Source organism: Bufo bufo, chromosome 4 (genome assembly GCF_905171765.1).
Source record: "Bufo bufo chromosome 4, aBufBuf1.1, whole genome shotgun sequence".
Lineage (NCBI taxonomy): Eukaryota > Metazoa > Chordata > Amphibia > Anura > Bufonidae > Bufo > Bufo bufo.
This window is the reverse complement of record NC_053392.1, coordinates 587128502-587145258: the sequence shown is the minus strand read 5'-3', so window position 1 is coordinate 587145258 and position 16757 is coordinate 587128502. Positions and strand designations below refer to the sequence as shown.

At 45.5% G+C, this 16757-nt stretch overlaps 1 protein-coding gene across 1 annotated transcript in view; it reads left to right on the top strand.

Moving 5' to 3' along the window:
• Nucleotides 1-16757, top strand: part of USH2A (usherin) — a 1179609-nt gene that overhangs the window by 578051 nt on the left and 584801 nt on the right. The window lies entirely within an intron of this gene.

The following is a 16757-nucleotide window of genomic DNA, read 5'->3' as shown; positions in this document are numbered from 1 at the left end:
TTGGTGTCTATGGTCCTCTTTTATTTGAGCTCTATATAAGCTTCACCTTGTGCATGTCGTGGAGGAGGAATAATGGAAACAAGTGCAGAATTGTCGCTACATTCTGGTTTATATGCTTTTTAGAATTAAAGGCAAAACTGATACATTATGTTCCTGAGGGGGGTGGAGCATGACACAGGGAATCTCTCTTTGGTATTCTGACTCTCTTTGGTATGACTCATACCCTCCGTTACTAGAATTAAAGGGGTTGTTCAGCCTAGGAGTAGATAACCCCAGTTATAAATAAAACACTCACTTGACCACTGTCCTGTCATTCTGGTGCTATTGCCCCATTCCCAAATGCCTCCAGATCCTGCAAGCAGGGTTGCTAACCGTCCAGAAATTTCTGGACAGTCTAGATTCCGACCATTTGGGTTGTCAGTTCCTGGGGACGGTCAACCCTACTTGACACAGTGTTACTTGTGACTGACTGGACCGTTTCTTAAATTCCATTGTATAATCATGAGCTCAACTGACTTGGCACACAGTGTTATACATGGGGCCAAGGGATTCGCAAAGAATGGAGCACTTACGCCTGCTGTGATAAATGTATAATTGTTTGGGGTCTAACCTTTGAAACTCCTATGATAATGAGAACGGGGGTCCTGAGGGGTCATGAGTAACCAATAGAGACTGCTAGAGATGAGCAAATTGCTAAAAATTCAATTCTGGTTTGATTTGTCCGAATCAGTTGACTGATTTGATCCAGGTCCGAATCGATTCTACCTGAATGGAAAGTGCTCCAACTGGCCTGAAAATTAGTTTAGGACACTCTAACGCAGGGATCAGCAACCTTTGGCACTCCAGCTATTGGGAAACTATAACTCCCAGCATGCTCCATTCATTTCTATGGGAGTTCTAAGTACAGACAAGCAAGTGTGCATGATTGGAATAGAAGTTTCACCACAGCTGGAGTGCCAGAGGTTGCTGATTCCAGATCTAACGTCTCCTTTCTCTCTAGTCTCTCACTTTTTTCTTTGTTTTTAATTAATATCTCTCCCTCTCTCTCAAATTTAATCAAATCACAAAAAAAATCGAATTCGGATGCATTCAGAATTTTCAAAAATTTGTGTTGAATTTGCTCATCTCTAGTGATCACCACATCATTCACTTCTATGGGACTTCTCATTACGGCACTCATCTATCAGTCTCATCTAAGTGAATGGTGGCTGGTAGTGTTGATCGCGCACCAAAGTGCTCGTGTGCTCTGGCCAAACATCTGGCCGAATCGCAAATTTTTATTGCGAATTTTCCATGCAAATGGTTTTTCAGCTGAAAAACAAGGCAGGTTTTGCTCATTTGCATGTCTTTCCCATATGCCCATGTTTATGCAAATGAGTTTACATGACAAAACTGTATAGAAAGGTTATTGAATATTATGTTAGGACAATCAGAAAACTTTTTGTCACCCTAATGATATTGCTCTAGGTGAGCAGGTCCACCCAAGCCATCCAAGCAAGCAACTTTGAGGCTAACTGGCTTTCAATCAAATGAGAGCTAGTTTTGAATGTCTCATAGTGCACAAGGCTACCATTGTAAGGTGTGCTGACTGTATCTGTCTCATGGATAGATTGTTGGCTTGCACATACCTGGCTTTTGGCATATAGCCTTTGTGTGGTTGTCTATTGTATGTCATAGAAATTGGGAGTCCAAGATGCATCCGACCATCCTACTAATGCTGTTTCCAAACCATTTTGATGGTGTTTCCATCAATTTCTAACCTTTTTTTGTGAACCAGACACCCTCTCTTCTTCAGAGCAGGGGGTGCCTGGTTTGATGCTCAGGTCTCCCATTGGCTTTCATTGTATTAAATTGTACTCGAGCACCCGCAGTATTCGGCCGAACACTGTGATGTGCCGAGCATAGCGATGCTCAAGCCGAACAGTAGTTCGGCCGAGCATGCTCGCTCAACACTAGTGGCCGGTCATGCGCACTGCTGGTCCATTGAGGCTCAGGACCCCCATTCTTGCGATTGTTGGGGGTTCCATTGATCAAATCCATAGCAATCAAACTTATCACCTATCCTGTGGATAAATATAGCTAATGGAAAAACCCTTTAAGGATTATTGCTTGGGCAATTATGAAAATATTACAGAACATGTCTACTGACTGTTATAGCAGTGACCTATGCCCATTGTCGTCATGCTCCTGGAGATGGCAGGCACTTTGCTCACCTGCTCCCCAGCTTCTTAGACTCACCGGCGGCTCATCCCTTTCTCCCGGCAGTCCTGTTGAAGAAATAGCTCCACTTCTCCTTTCAGGATATAGCTTGCTTCTGCCCGTAGGGTGTGCGTATAGTCCCTCCTGCTCTTAATGGGACAATGGGCACGCACCAGTAAATGGCTGACCACCCTAGGGTACTTAAAGCACCTTCTCCTGCAGGAGCAATAAGTTCTAGTCTGCTAATGTCCTGCAAAGGTGTTATGTTTCCATGTTTGACTGACCATGTAAAGACTTCTGCCTGTTTCCCGGATTTTATCCATCGCTGCCTGACCTGACATCTGCCTGATTTTCTCTCACTTGAAAAGAGAGTGCTCCAAACATAGGAACCTGGTGATTCCTCTGCAGCGAAGTCCAGATCCATCTATAAGGAAGGTTAAAGGTTGAAAACCATGGGTGTCATTTAGATGATGCCCATAGGAGCAGCCCCAAGTCTAATCTGTTCAAGTGGCACAGAGGATCCACATCCACTTTGTAACACTGACCATTGGAGTTCAAGGGTCAACATACCCTTTAAGCAGCAAGAACTATGGCCAAAACCTACAAGATTTGCACAGCATAAATTCAATGTCTTATCACTGAGCATCTAATGGACTCAACCTTATGGTCTCACCCACATCATATAAGAAATTAATAAACTGGTATCAGCCAATAAGCAGTAAATCTCCATTGATGATGGGGGAAGGAGTCTGGGAAATTGTGCTATGCTATGTTTTTTTCCTAAAGTCATTACATTTACGGCTTCTTTATATGTGACCTTAACAAACAGCCTATGACATGTGGAAGTGCTCTCCGTGTGGTGATTCCTGCACTTAAGCGCCGGCGCTCGAGCCGCAGGGATGAAAAATGTGGTCATTTCGCAATAGCAAATGATAGTGGTATTAGTCCTTGACAGGTCCAAACCTTGGACTTTATCGCATGTAAAAGATGAAATACAGGTTACATCTCCACCATTTTTTCACATAAAACCTATTTATGATTTAGAGAAAAAAACAGGGTGACTCAACGTCGCTAAACTCGTCCGGCCAAAATAATTTAGTGCACATTTTTCACAGTCCAGATACACCTAGCTATTAATCTGCTTAACTAGTCCCATATGCTGAATTGATTTTCTAATTCTCTAGGGGGGTTGTAGGTGGGGTAAAAGGATTTTTATTTTTTATTTTATTTTTTAGAGGCTTTCACTCTTTTGGCCTAGCACGGCAGGGGTTAAACAGGAGAGTTTGATTAGGGAAGTGGATTGGCCGTGAGCATGAGGTTGTACAGGAGTAGAAAAACATGGCTGACTTCTTCGAGTAACAGTGCCACACCTGTTCACAGGCTGCACGTGGTACTGCAGCTTGGTCACATTGACTTCAGTGGGGCTCCCTCTGGACACGTGTCGCCGCTGGAAGAAAGCAACCACATTTTTTCCAAACCTGGGCGACTGCTTTCACTGCAACGTTTTCCTCATAATAAAGAGTCATGGAAAAATGTAAGGACGCCCATTGAATTATTTATATATATTTTTTTAGGGCTCTTTCACACTTGCGCTTTTGTTTTCCAGCATAGAGTTCTGTCGTCGGGGCTCTATGCCGGAAAAATCCTGATCAGGATTATCCCCATGCATTCTGAATAGAGAGAAATCCGTTCAGGATGCATCAGGATGTCTTCAGTTCAGAACGTTTTTTGGCCGGAGAAAATACTGCAGCATGCTGCGCTTTTTGCTCCGGTCAAAAATCCTGAACACTTGCTGCATCGACGGATCTGGAATAATAGACCATTGAAATGTATTATTCCGGATCCGTCCTAACATCTTCAGTTGTTACGACGCAACAACGGATCCGGAAGTTGCGTCTGCGGCAGGAATTAGGAAGGGCTTGGCTGGCGCGAAAAGAGACTGATCCAGAAATCCTGAAGCCAATATCAAAGTTTTTTTTCCGGATCCGTCGTACGGATCCGGCCCCATACCGGATCCGTACGACGGATTCGGAAAAAAAACGTTGATGTTGGCTTCAGGATTTCCGGATCAGTCTCTTACCAAAAAAGTCGGAAAGACGCATCCGGAAAGAAAAAATTATGCGTTCTTACGCGTTTTTCCGGATCCGGCGTGTAATTCCGGCAAATAGAGTACACGACGGATCCGGACAACGCAAGTGTGAAAGAGCCCTTAGATAGGTAGCTGCTGCCAAGGCCAATAAGATAATGGGTTGCATCAAAAGAGGCATAGATGCCCGTGATGAGAACATAGTCCTACCACTTTACAAATCACTGGTCAGACCACACATGGAGTACTGTGTACAGTTCTGGGCTTCTGTGAACAAGGCAGACATAGCAGAGCTGGAGAGGGTTCAAAGGAGGGCAACTAAAGTAATAACTGGAATGGGGCAACTACCGTACCCTGAAAGATTATCAAAATTAGGGTTATTCACTTTAGAAAAAAGACGACTGAGGGGAGATCTAATTAATATGTATAAATATATCAGGGGTCAGTACAGAGATCTCTCCCATCATCTATTTATCCCAGGACTGTGACTGTGACGAGGGGACATCCTCTGCTTCTGGAGGAAAGAAGGTTTGTACACAAACATAGAAGAGAATTCTTTACGGTAAGAGCAGTGAGACTATGGAACTCTCTGCCTGAGGAGGTGGTGATGGTGAGTTCACTAAAAGAGTTCAAGAGGGGTCGTTGATCCAGAGAGTTATTCTGATGCCTGAATGGAGTCGGGAGGAATTTGTTTCCTTTTAAGGCCTCATGCACACGACCGTATTTTTTCACGGTCCACAAAACGGGGTTCCGTTGGTCCGTGATCCGTGACCATTTTTTCGTCCGTGGGTCTTCCTTGATTTTTGGAGGATCCACGGACATGAAAAAACAGTCGTTTTGGTGTCCGCCTGGCCGTGCGGAGCCAAACGGATCCGTCCTGAATTACAATGCAAGTCAATGGGGACGGATCCGTTTGACGTTGACACAATATGGTGCAATTTCAAACGGATCCGTCCCCCATTGACTTTCAATGTAAAGTCAGGAGTTAATATACCATCGGATCGGAGTTTTCTCCAATCCGATGGTATATTTTAACTTGAAGCGTCCCCATCACCATGGGAACGCCTCTATGTTAGAATATACCATCGAATTTGAGTTACATCGTGAAACTCAGATCCGACAGTATATTCTAACACAGAGGCGTTCTTATAGTGATAGGGACGCTTCTAGCTAGAATATACTACGAACTGTGTACATGACTGCCCCCTGCTGCCTGGCAGCACCCGATCTTTTACAGGGGGCTGTGATCAGCACAATTAACCCTTCAGGTGCCGCACCTGAAGGTGTTAATTGTGCGTATCATAGCCCCCTATAAGAGATCAAGGGCTGCCAGGCAGCAGGGGGTCTCCCTCCCCAGTTTGAATATCATTGGTGGCCAGTGTGCGGCCCCCCCCTGCCCCCCCTGTATTGTAATATCATTGGTGGCCCGTGTGCGGCCTCCGTCGGCCCCCCTCCCTCCCTTTATTGTAATATCATTGGTGGCCAGTGTGCGGCCTCCGTCGGCCCCCCTCCCCCCCTCTATTGTAATATCATTGGTGGCCAGTGTGCGGCCTCCGTCAGCCCCCCTCCCTCTATTGTAATATCATTGGTGGCCAGTGTGCGGCCTCCCCTGTTCCCCCCCCCCCCGCGCCCGATCATTGGTAGCAGCGGAGAGTTCCGATCGGAGTCCCAGTTTAATCGCTGGGGCTCCGATCGGTAACCATGGCAACCAGGACGCTACTGCAGGCCTGGTTGCCATGGTTACTTAGCAATATTACAATATTAGAAGCATCATACTTACCTGCTGTGCTGTCTGTGACCGGCCGGGAGCTCCTCCTACTGGTAAGTGACAGGTCTGTGCGGCGCATTGCTTAATGATCTTTCACTTACCAGTAGGAGGAGCTCCCGGCCGGTCACAGACAGCGCAGCAGGTAAGTATGATGCTTATAATATTGTAATATCGCTAAGTAACCATGGCAACCAGGCCTGCAGTAGCGTCCTGGTTGCCATGGTTACCGATCGGAGCCCCAGAGCGATTAAATTGGGACTCCGATCGGAACTCTCCGCTGCCACCAATGATCGGGGGGGGGGGGAGGGCAGGCTGCACACTGGCCACCAATGATATTAATACAATAGAGGGGGGGCGGGGGGGGCGCACACTGGCCACCAATGATAATACAATAGAGGGAGGGGGGGTCCGGGGGGCCGCACACTGGCCACCAATGATATTAATACAATAGAGGGGAGGGCGCACACTGGCCACTAAGGATATTACAATAGAGGGAGCCCCCTGCGCCGGGGGGGGCGCACTGGCCACCAATGAAATTAAAACTGGGGAGGGAGGGGGGTCTGCTGCCTGGCAGCCCCTGATCTCTTATAGGGGGCTATGATATGCACAATTAACCCCTCAGGTGCAGCACCTGAGGGGTTAATTGTGCGGATCACAGCCTCCTGTAAGAGATCGGGTGCTGCCAGGCAGCAGGGGGCAGTCATGTACACAGGTCGTAGTATATTCTAACTAGAAGCGTCCCCATCACTATGGGAACGCCTCTGTGTTAGAATATACTGTCGGATATGAGTTTTGACGAAGTGAAAACTCATCTCTGAAAAAGCTTTTATGCAGACGGATCTTCGGATCCGTCTGTATGAAAGTAACCTACGGCCACGGATCACGGAGGCGGATGCCAATCTTGTGTGCATCCGTGTTCTTTCACGGACCCATTGACTTGAATGGGTCCGTCAACCGTTGTCCATCAAAAAAATAGGACAGGTCAAATTTTTTGGACGGACAGGAAACACGGATCATGGATGCGGCTGAAAAACGGGGCATTTTCCGATTTTTCCACGGACCCATTGAAAGTCAATGGGTCCGCGAAAAAAACGGAAAACGGCACAACGGCCACGGATGCACACAACGGTCATGTGCATGAGGCCTAAGTGGGGAAAATTGGCTTCTACCTCACAGTTATTTTTTTTTTTGCCTTCCTCTGGATCAACTTGCAGGATAACAGGCCGAACTGGATGGACAGATGTCTTTTTTCGGCCTTATATACTATGTTACTATATGTGAGCATATTTGACCTAAAAAAAAATCTGTTTCTAAAGATTAAGGGCCGCATTCGCTAAAAAATACAGCCATTTCATACGCCAGTCTTAGTAACAGGCCTGCCAGAGTAAAATCCTCCAAATTTAGGCTTCATGCACACGAACGTGTGCCGGCCGGGCCTGTGCTGCAGACCACAAATTGCGGTCCGTAGTGCATGGGCACCGACCGTGGGGCCACTGTATGCAGATCGCGGACCCATTCACTTGAATGGGGTCTGCGATCCGCATCCGAAAAAGTAGTGCATAAACTACTTTTTTGTGGTGCGGAGGCACGGACAGAAAACCCATGGAAGCACTCCGTAGAGCTTTCGTGGGCTTCCAATCCATGCCTCCATTCCGTACCACATCTCCTGGATTGCGGACCCATTCAAGTGAATGGGTCCGCATCAGTGATGCGGGGTGCACACGGCCGGTACCCGTGTATTGCGGACCTGCTGTATGCGGGCCACAATACGGCCGGGCAACAGCCGTGTGCATGAGCCCTTTTTAAAGGGGTTCTCCGGGAATTAAGAAAATGAAAATACCTAAATATGACTTTATTATAAATATATTCCCAAATACATTTCATTAGTTATAATGGTTCATTTTGTCTAGGGAACGATCATTATGAGAAATAAAATGGCCACTGTCCTAATAGTACACACACAACCTGTCCTAATCACACAACAGGACAAGTTACTTCACAACACTGAGGTGAAGAGCTGCCTCATCCTCCTCTCTGCTCGTCAGTATCAAGCTAAGATCTTCAGCTGAATCTCTGTAAGGCCTCCTGCACACGAACGCAATGCACGAACACCGACTGTGGGGCAGCCGCAGCGGATCGTGGACCCATTCACTTTAATGGGTCCGCGATCCGGCCGTTTCGCAAAAAGATAGGACATGTTCTATCTTTTTGCGGAACGGAAGTACGGGACGAAACCCCACGGAAGCACTCCGTAGTGCTTCCGTAGGGCTCCGTTTCGTGCTTCCGTTCCACACGATTCCGCATCTTCGGATTTGCGGACCCATTGAAGTGAATGGGTCCGCATCCGTGATGCGGAATGCACACGGAACGGCGCCTGTGTCTTGCGGATCCGCCAATGCGGTCCGCAATACGGCAACAGGACACCTTCGGTCGTGTGCAGGAGGCCTAAGAATGGAGGTCACGAGGAAACACAGAGAGGAGGGTGTGGATAATGAGCAGCAGCTATTACATGCAGTCTCCATGACCACAGTCAGGGGCCTAACCTCCATAGCGGCAGACCATGCGACTGCTATGGGGCCCAGGGCAAGAGGGGGCCCAGTTGGGATCATCCCCTCTTCTACTGGGGGTGAAAACTTGGTCAGGACTCTACCCTCTAAAGGAACAACTTTTAGAAAATGAGGCTGTGGAAAAAATAGCCCAACGATCATTGATAGGGGTTTAGGCAGAAACCCTTCTGTCCTTTGTGGAGGGCCTGGTTTGATCCTTGCTATAGAGCCCTTACTTCTCTATGTACGCCACTGACCACAGTCTGTCCTCTCTGTACTTCATGTCTCCTCATGAACTCCATTCCTACAGAGATTCAGCTAAAAACGTTATCAGCTGTATTCGGGATCATAATCCCTGACCAGTACGGAAGAGAGGAGGATGAGGCAGCTCTTTAGCTCAGGGCTGTGAAGTAACTTGTCCTCCTGTGTGATTAGGACAGGTTTTGTGTGTACTAACAGGACAACAGCCATTTTGTTTCCCCTGATGATGAATGAATAACGAAAAATATTTGGGAATATATTTATTATAAAGTTATATTTTTAAGTATTTTCATTTTCTAAATTCCCGGAGAATCCCTTTAAGAGACATAATTTTGTCACATCTTGCGCTGCCCGTGTACTGCAAACTGAAATTTACGACCGCGACATTTATACTATGCAAAACTAGTGGACAGTTTTAGTCAATACGCCCTATGGTGAATGTCACTGTAAATTCACAGATAGACCGTTATCTTAAAGTGGTTGTCCAGCAGGTGTGGGTTCCACTTTCTATCTTGCGTGGGGTGCCCCAGAAATGGAGAGACGGCGGGCCGTGTGAGAGTAACCGTGCTGTTTTCAGTCCCATAGGTGTGAGAGCAGTACATGCATGGCCTGCGGAGCACTACGGGGCCCCATTCTTAAAACCGGAGTGGGTCCCAGAGGTAGGATCTGCACTTATTGGACATTTTCTCAGGATATGCTATAAGTGTCCAATTGGGGCAACCCTTTGAAGTGCTGCAGAAAGGCACCTTAAGGCTCCATTCACACGTCCTTGCAGAACGGGCGCGGACCCATTCATTCTCCATGGGGCAGGAATGGATGCGGACAGCACACCGATCTTCCGTTTCGCGGGCTCCGGAAAAAAATAGAACATGTCCTATTCTTGGCCGCAATTGTTGACAAGAATAGGCAGTTCTATGGGGGTGCCGGCCGCAATACACTATGGATGTGTGAATGGACCCTAAAGGGATTGTTCACTTTAAAAAATCCCTACTTCATAGAAGTATGTCTTAATAAAAACTGAGAACAAAGTGTCCCCCTGCTGAGCCCCCAGTAATCAGTTGTTATCTGTGGGAAAACCCGGCAGTCATTTTTGCTACAGCGCCCCCACAGGAGAAGTGCATGAGTCTAACATTAAAAGGAGACTGCACAAATTATGGCGGTCATTTATCAAACTGGTGTAAAGTAGAACCAGCTTAGTTGCTGATAGCAACCAATCAGATTCCTCCTTTAATTTTTTATAGCTCCTTTGGAAAATGAAAGGTGGAATCTGATTGGTTGCTATGGGCAACTAAGCCAGTTCTACTTTACACCAGTTTGATAAATGACCCCCTATATGTTCAGCAATCCAGGTGCAATATGCAGAGGATGGGAGCAGTAGTACTGGCCAGGATAAAGGGGGTGGCAGGGGGTTCTTCACCTCCCTCACACCTAGGGCTGGTGCAGTGAAGTGGACATGTTGGGAGTAGTAGTTTCCCCCCAGCGCACACCCTGTGTACAGTCTCCTAGCTGGGGGAAAGTGGGGCGCCCTTGACGTTCCTTTGCAGGAGTTTAAGGTGGCCAAATAGCTTACAAAAGAAGATTTATCAAAACTGATGTAAAGGAAAACTGTCATAGTTGCCCATAGTAACCAATCAGATTCCACCTTTCATTTTTCAGAGCTACTTTGGAAAATGAAAGGAAGAATCTGATTGGTTGCTATGGGCAACTATGACAGTTTTCCTTTAAACCAGTTTTAAACTCCTCCACAGTCTTTACTGAGTAGAAAGATACAAAACAAGTCCAGGGGGTTTCCTGGCATTTTTTTGACCCTTGTTGTGTTCTTCACATCGCAACATGCTCTGGCTGCGGCATTTTTTTTAAGCGCTTACTAATTGGCTTTTTTGTAGTTAAAAAAAGACACTTGTAGAAAAAAAATGAAAAAAAACATGCATTTTGACAAAAGCATAAAAACATAGGGGGTCAATTACAAACACCGGCTTGTTACGCCTTTGTTTGACTCCCCTTTTGCACTGGCCTTGCTAGCGGAAGATGCGCCTAATTTATGAAGAGGTGTGCAGTCCATGCGCCTGGCTGGAGTATTTTTTGTTAACATTTACAGTTGTCTTTAAGTGTAAACGTTGCTAAATTTGTCGGGGTCGAAGTCCTGGCCCCGTCACGCTCCCGCCGCACCCTCAACACTCCGAAGTGTCGAGTGCGATGCAAAAACGCCCATGTAACAAAATATCATCACACAGGTGTTTAAAAAGAGGGAAAAGGGGTTCAGGCCTCTTGCACACGAACGTGTGCGCCCCGTTGCCGTTTTGCCGACCGCATTTGCGGATCCGCAATACACGGGTGCCGTTCCGTGGGCATTCCGCATCACGGATGCGGACCCATTCACTTCAATGAGTACGCAAATCCGGAGATGCGGAATGGTGCGGAACGGAAGCACGGAACGGAACCCTACGGAAGCACTAGGAAGTGCTTCCGTGGGGGTTTCGTCCCGTACTTCCGTTCCGCAAAAAGATAGAACATGTCCTATCTTTTTGCGGAACGGCCGGATCGCGGACCCATTAAAGTGAATGGGTCCGCGATCCGCTGCGGCTGCCCCACAGACAAAAAACACTGCGCCTGAAGAAACCTTAAAGTTCTATGTTTTCCAGATAACTTTTTTTTTTTTTGCTTCAGAATTGACCTTACAGTTAAGAGATGAAGAAATTGTTTCTGAGCCGTCAAAGACGCTGTCAGTCAAGGACCTAGAAGCCGTCCTGGTCCCGTTTCACAATTATTAATAGCCTGTCAAGGCGCGAAAAAGTTTTGCAATGTGGTTAATTACCATTCCAACTTAGTCCAAAGAAGAGATAAAAGTACTTAGAAATAATAACATATAAAAAATGGGGAAAAAAAATATACAATATAATAATAATAAAATTAAGTGTTAAGTAATAAAGTAAGAATTGAAAAATATATAATAAAAATATTAAATAATATAATAATAAGAAGAAAATAAAGTACTAAGTAATAATAACAATATAACATTTTTTTTAAATATAACAAAAAATAATAAAAGTATGAAATATTAATAACAATATAAAATGGCACAAATAACATAATAAAATAAAAGTAAGAATATAATAAAAAAATATACGGTAGTAATAATAATATAAAAATTCTATTTCTACTTTTGGCACTTTGCCTCTAAAAACTCCCCCCCCCACCCCAAAAAAAAAAAAATCTGCATAATGTCAATGGTGATCTTTGTTATGGAAGTGCTGACTTTGTAGTCCGTTGCGAACACTCGTTGAGTGTAAATTTCACAGGCAGGCGATAAGATCAAAGAGAATCAGTGGGTAATGAGAGCGGAGTAGCCAGTTTTTTAATTGAATTAAAACCTAGGTGACACCGGTGCAGACACCTGTCCAATTACAGACAAGCCTAGGTGTTTACCGTTGCTGTACAAGCGATTTGAAGATGACAGAATTCTTTCCGCCCACAGATTAACATAATGAAGGAGAACAGATTACAGTGGATGTCAGCCAAACAGCTACATTGGCAGCTTAGGAAAGGGAAGGAGATTGTCGAAATATGTAAATAAAAATGGTACTCGCTCTGTTATCCAGGGGTTGACCTTTTTGTACTTGTTAGTACGATATGAAGAGGTTTGCATTTATAAATGTCACATTAAAGTACCCCGGTTATTTGTATGGTGGTGACCTTTTACTGCCAGAGGATGTCATGTGTGTGTGTGTATATATATATATACACTCACCTAAAGAATTATTAGGAACACCATATGCAGCACACCAGACCTGCAGGGTATAGCGACAGTGAGGTCATGGTTATGGGCAATCGAGGGTTACTCACTGTATTGGAGGAGAACCCTGGGCAGGCATGCGGCAGTGAAGGAGAGGTAGACACAAGTTCCTCTGGGGCACACTCTGTATGTAGAGACCAGGCCTGATGGTGGATGAGGTGCCCTGGATGTTGCAGGTGTTTTGAGTGCCTGAAGCAAGGTCCCTTTTAAGATTCGTGACGCCAGTGCCTGTAACGGTGGCACACCGATTTGTAGGAGTAGTAATTGAGTACGCAGTTGGTAAACCAAACGTTTCTTCACTTGGTAAAAACAGTCCAACTTTGTACAGGCAGTTACAGTTGATAATGATAATGCAGTCCCTTGAACAATACTTCACAAGCAGGTTGTCTTTCAATATAATGGCAGGTATTAATCATTCAAGATACTTGGAGGGTATATAACTAATACTTTTCAGTGCAACGCTGCTCTATCCACTTCAGCTATTCTAGCTGGCTGGATCCCAAGGCCCGGATGCCTAAATGCTGGCTTTAATCCTTGGTAAATATATCTTCCTCCCGTATTGACTCTTGCTCTTACTTTATAGTTCCTCTACCCATTAGCTTACTTATCTTAGCTGGTTGCACTGTCTCTGCTTGGCTTGAGGGTAACTGCAGGTTTCTCCTAGGAGGTCCTGTCCTACTACTGGGGTATCTTCTGAGCTAACTGAGGCTCACTTGATCTACAGGCAGGCTAGGGTTCTTCACTAGCCTCCTGGTCATAGCTAGCAGCCAGGGCTATCAAGCTGCATGTCAGGAGGAGGCCCTCAGCATATCTCTAGCTGGTGCCTTCTCACTTCTGTCTCCACAGACTCCTGACTATGAACTAACTCCTCCCTGTCTGGGCCGGGACATTTATACTAGGGGCTCCCTATCTCCCTCTAGTGTGTAGGATGCCTAACTACACCCTAATAGGCCTGCTATGCATAATACAGGGGAAGCATTGCATGTAAAAACACACAGAAAATACATTAAATGCATAATCAAATATAAGATCACTGTCCCTTGTGAGTAGAAGTAACACGCAAACCAATTGACCCTTGTGTAGTGCCCACGCCTATCTAGTGGGACACTACACATACTAATACGGTGTTGGACCCCCTTTTGCCTTCAGAACTGCCTTAATTCTACGTGGCATTGATTCCACAAGGTGCTGATAGCATTCTTTAGAAATGTTGGCCCATATTGATAGGATAGCATCTTGCAGTTGATGGAGATTTGAGGCATGCACATCCAGGGCACGAAGCTCCCGTTCCACCACATCCCAAAGATGCTCTATTGGGTTGAGATCTGGTGACTGTGGGGGCCATTTTAGTACAGTGAACTCATTGTCATGTTCAAGAAACCAATTTGAAATGATTTGAGCTTTGTGACATGGTGCATTATCCTGCTGGAAGTAGCCATCAGAGGATGGATACATGTTCTCATTCTGTTTACGCCAAATTCGGACTCTACCATTTGAATGTCTCAACAGAAATCGAGACTCATCAGACCAGGCAACATTTTTCCAGTCTTCAACAGTCCAATTTTGGTGAGCTCGTGCAAATTGTAGCCTCTTTTTCCTATTTGTAGTGGGAGATAAGTGGTACCCGGTGGGGTCTTCTGCTGTTGTAGCCCATCCGCCTCAAGGTTGTGCGTGTTGTGGCTTCACAAATGCTTTGCTGCATACCTCGGTTGTAACGAGTCGTTATTTCAGTCAACGTTGCTCTTCTATCAGCTTGAATCAGTTGGCCCATTCTCCTCTGACCTCTAGCATCCACAAGGCATTTTTGCCCACAGGACTGCCACATACTGGATGTTTTTCCCTTTTCACACCATTCTTTGTAAACCCTAGAAATGGTTGTGCGTGAAAATCCCAGTAACTGAGCAGATTGTGAAATACTCAGACCGGCCCGTCTGGCACCAACAACCATGCCACGCTCAAAAATGCTTAAATCACCTTTCTTTCCCATTCTGACATTCAGTTTGGAGTTCAGGAGATTATCTTGACCAGGACCACCCCCCTAAATGCATTGAAGCAACTGCCATGTGATTGGTTGACTAGATAATTGCATTAATGAGAAATAGAACAGGTGTTCCTAATAATTCTTTAGGTGAGTGTATATACACACGGTATATTTCATTTATTTAATTTTATGTTTCCGTGTGTTGTAAAAAGATATCAACAGTATTCCCCATAACATTGACATCTACAGTACCCGCCCCTTTAACAGTGACCTCCACAGTGGCTGCCCCTTTAACATTGACCTCCACAGTGCCCGCCTCTTTAACAGTGACCTCCACAGTGCCCGCCCCTTTAACAGTGACCTCCATAGTACCTGCCCCTTTAACAGTGACCTCCACAGTGCCCACCCCTTTAACATTGATCACCCCTTTAACAGTGACCTTCATAGTGGCCTCTCCTTTAACAGTGACCTCCACAGTGCCCGCCCCTTTAACAGTGACCTCCATAGTACCTGCCCCTTTAACAGTGACCTCCACAGTGCCCACCCCTTTAATATTGATAACCCCTTTAACAGTGACCTTCATAGTGGCCTCTCCTTTAACAGTGACCTCCACAGTGCCCGCCCCTTTAACAGTGACCTCCATAGTACCTGCCCCTTTAACAGTGACCTCCACAGTGCCCACCCCTTTAATATTGATAACCCCTTTAACAGTGACCTTCAAAGTGGCCTCTCCTTTAACAGTGACCTCCACAATGCCCGCCCCTTTAAAAGTGACCTCCACATTGCCCGTCCCTTTAATAGTGTCCGCCCATTTAACAGTGACCTCCACAGTGCCCGCCCCTTTAACAGTGACCTTCACATGGCCCTCCCCTTTAACAGTGACCTCCGAAGTGCCTGCACTTTTAACAGTGACCTCCCCAGTACCAGCACCTTTAACAGTGCCCGCCCCTTTAACATTGATCACCCCTTTAACAGTGACTTCCACACTGCCCGCCTCTTTAACAGTGACCTCCACAGTGCCCGGCCCTTTAACAATGACTTCCACAGTGCCCGCCCCTTGAACAGTGAACTCCAGTAAACGTTTCATAGTGGCCCCTGCCCCCCATGCATGTAGCAGTGTAGTTGTGCCATCATACGTCATATGACTGAATATTGAAGGGCCTGCGAACTGCTAAAACCTGTGAACAGTTGTTATGGCAACCTGGAGTAGGACCTGCGAGCAGGGGCGTACATAGAAATCACTGGGCCCCATAGCAAGAATCTAAATTGGGCCCCCATTCCCCTTTTATAGCCCCTCCCACTACCCATTCCAGGCCTCTCCCTTTGTTCCATGAACTATTCTTGCTGCTGCGTTTTATAATTTATGCCATCAGGGCTGGATTGGGATTACAAAACAGGCCTGGCAGACAAAAGAGCTATAATAGATGCAATGTGTACAGATGTATAGTATATACAGCAGTGTACTGATATATGAGGTACAGGGTATAATATATGCAGTGTGTATAGGTATATAGTATATACAGCAGTGTACTGATATGTGAGGTATAAATTACAGCTCGTACCTCACATATCAATCCAATACTGTATATACAATATACCTATACACACTTCATCTATTATACCTCGTACCTAACATATCAGTACACTGCTGTATATACAATATATCTATACACACTGCATATATTATACCTCGTACCTCACATATCAGTGCACTGCGGTATATATTATATATCTGTATATATTGCATCTATAATACTGTTTAATATATGCAGTGTGTGTGTATATATATATATATATATATATATATATAGATGTGAGGCATACAAGGTATAATACTGTAGATGCATTGTTTATGGAAATATGTGGTCAGTTATGCATTATGGTCACTGTGTGGGAGGTACATGAGGTAGTGGTCACTGTACCTGTCTGAAATATTATACATGAGTGTGCAATCAGTAAAAACAGGGCATGGGGGAAGGGGGTAAATGACAAGAAGTGGAGGACCTCCTCTTACCACTCCATTCCAGTCTGTATGGATCAATGCAGAGCGGATTGTGAACTTCTAATACTTACTGTTAGGGGTTGAAGGACCTGTGATGATGTCATCACAGGTCCTGGCAGAT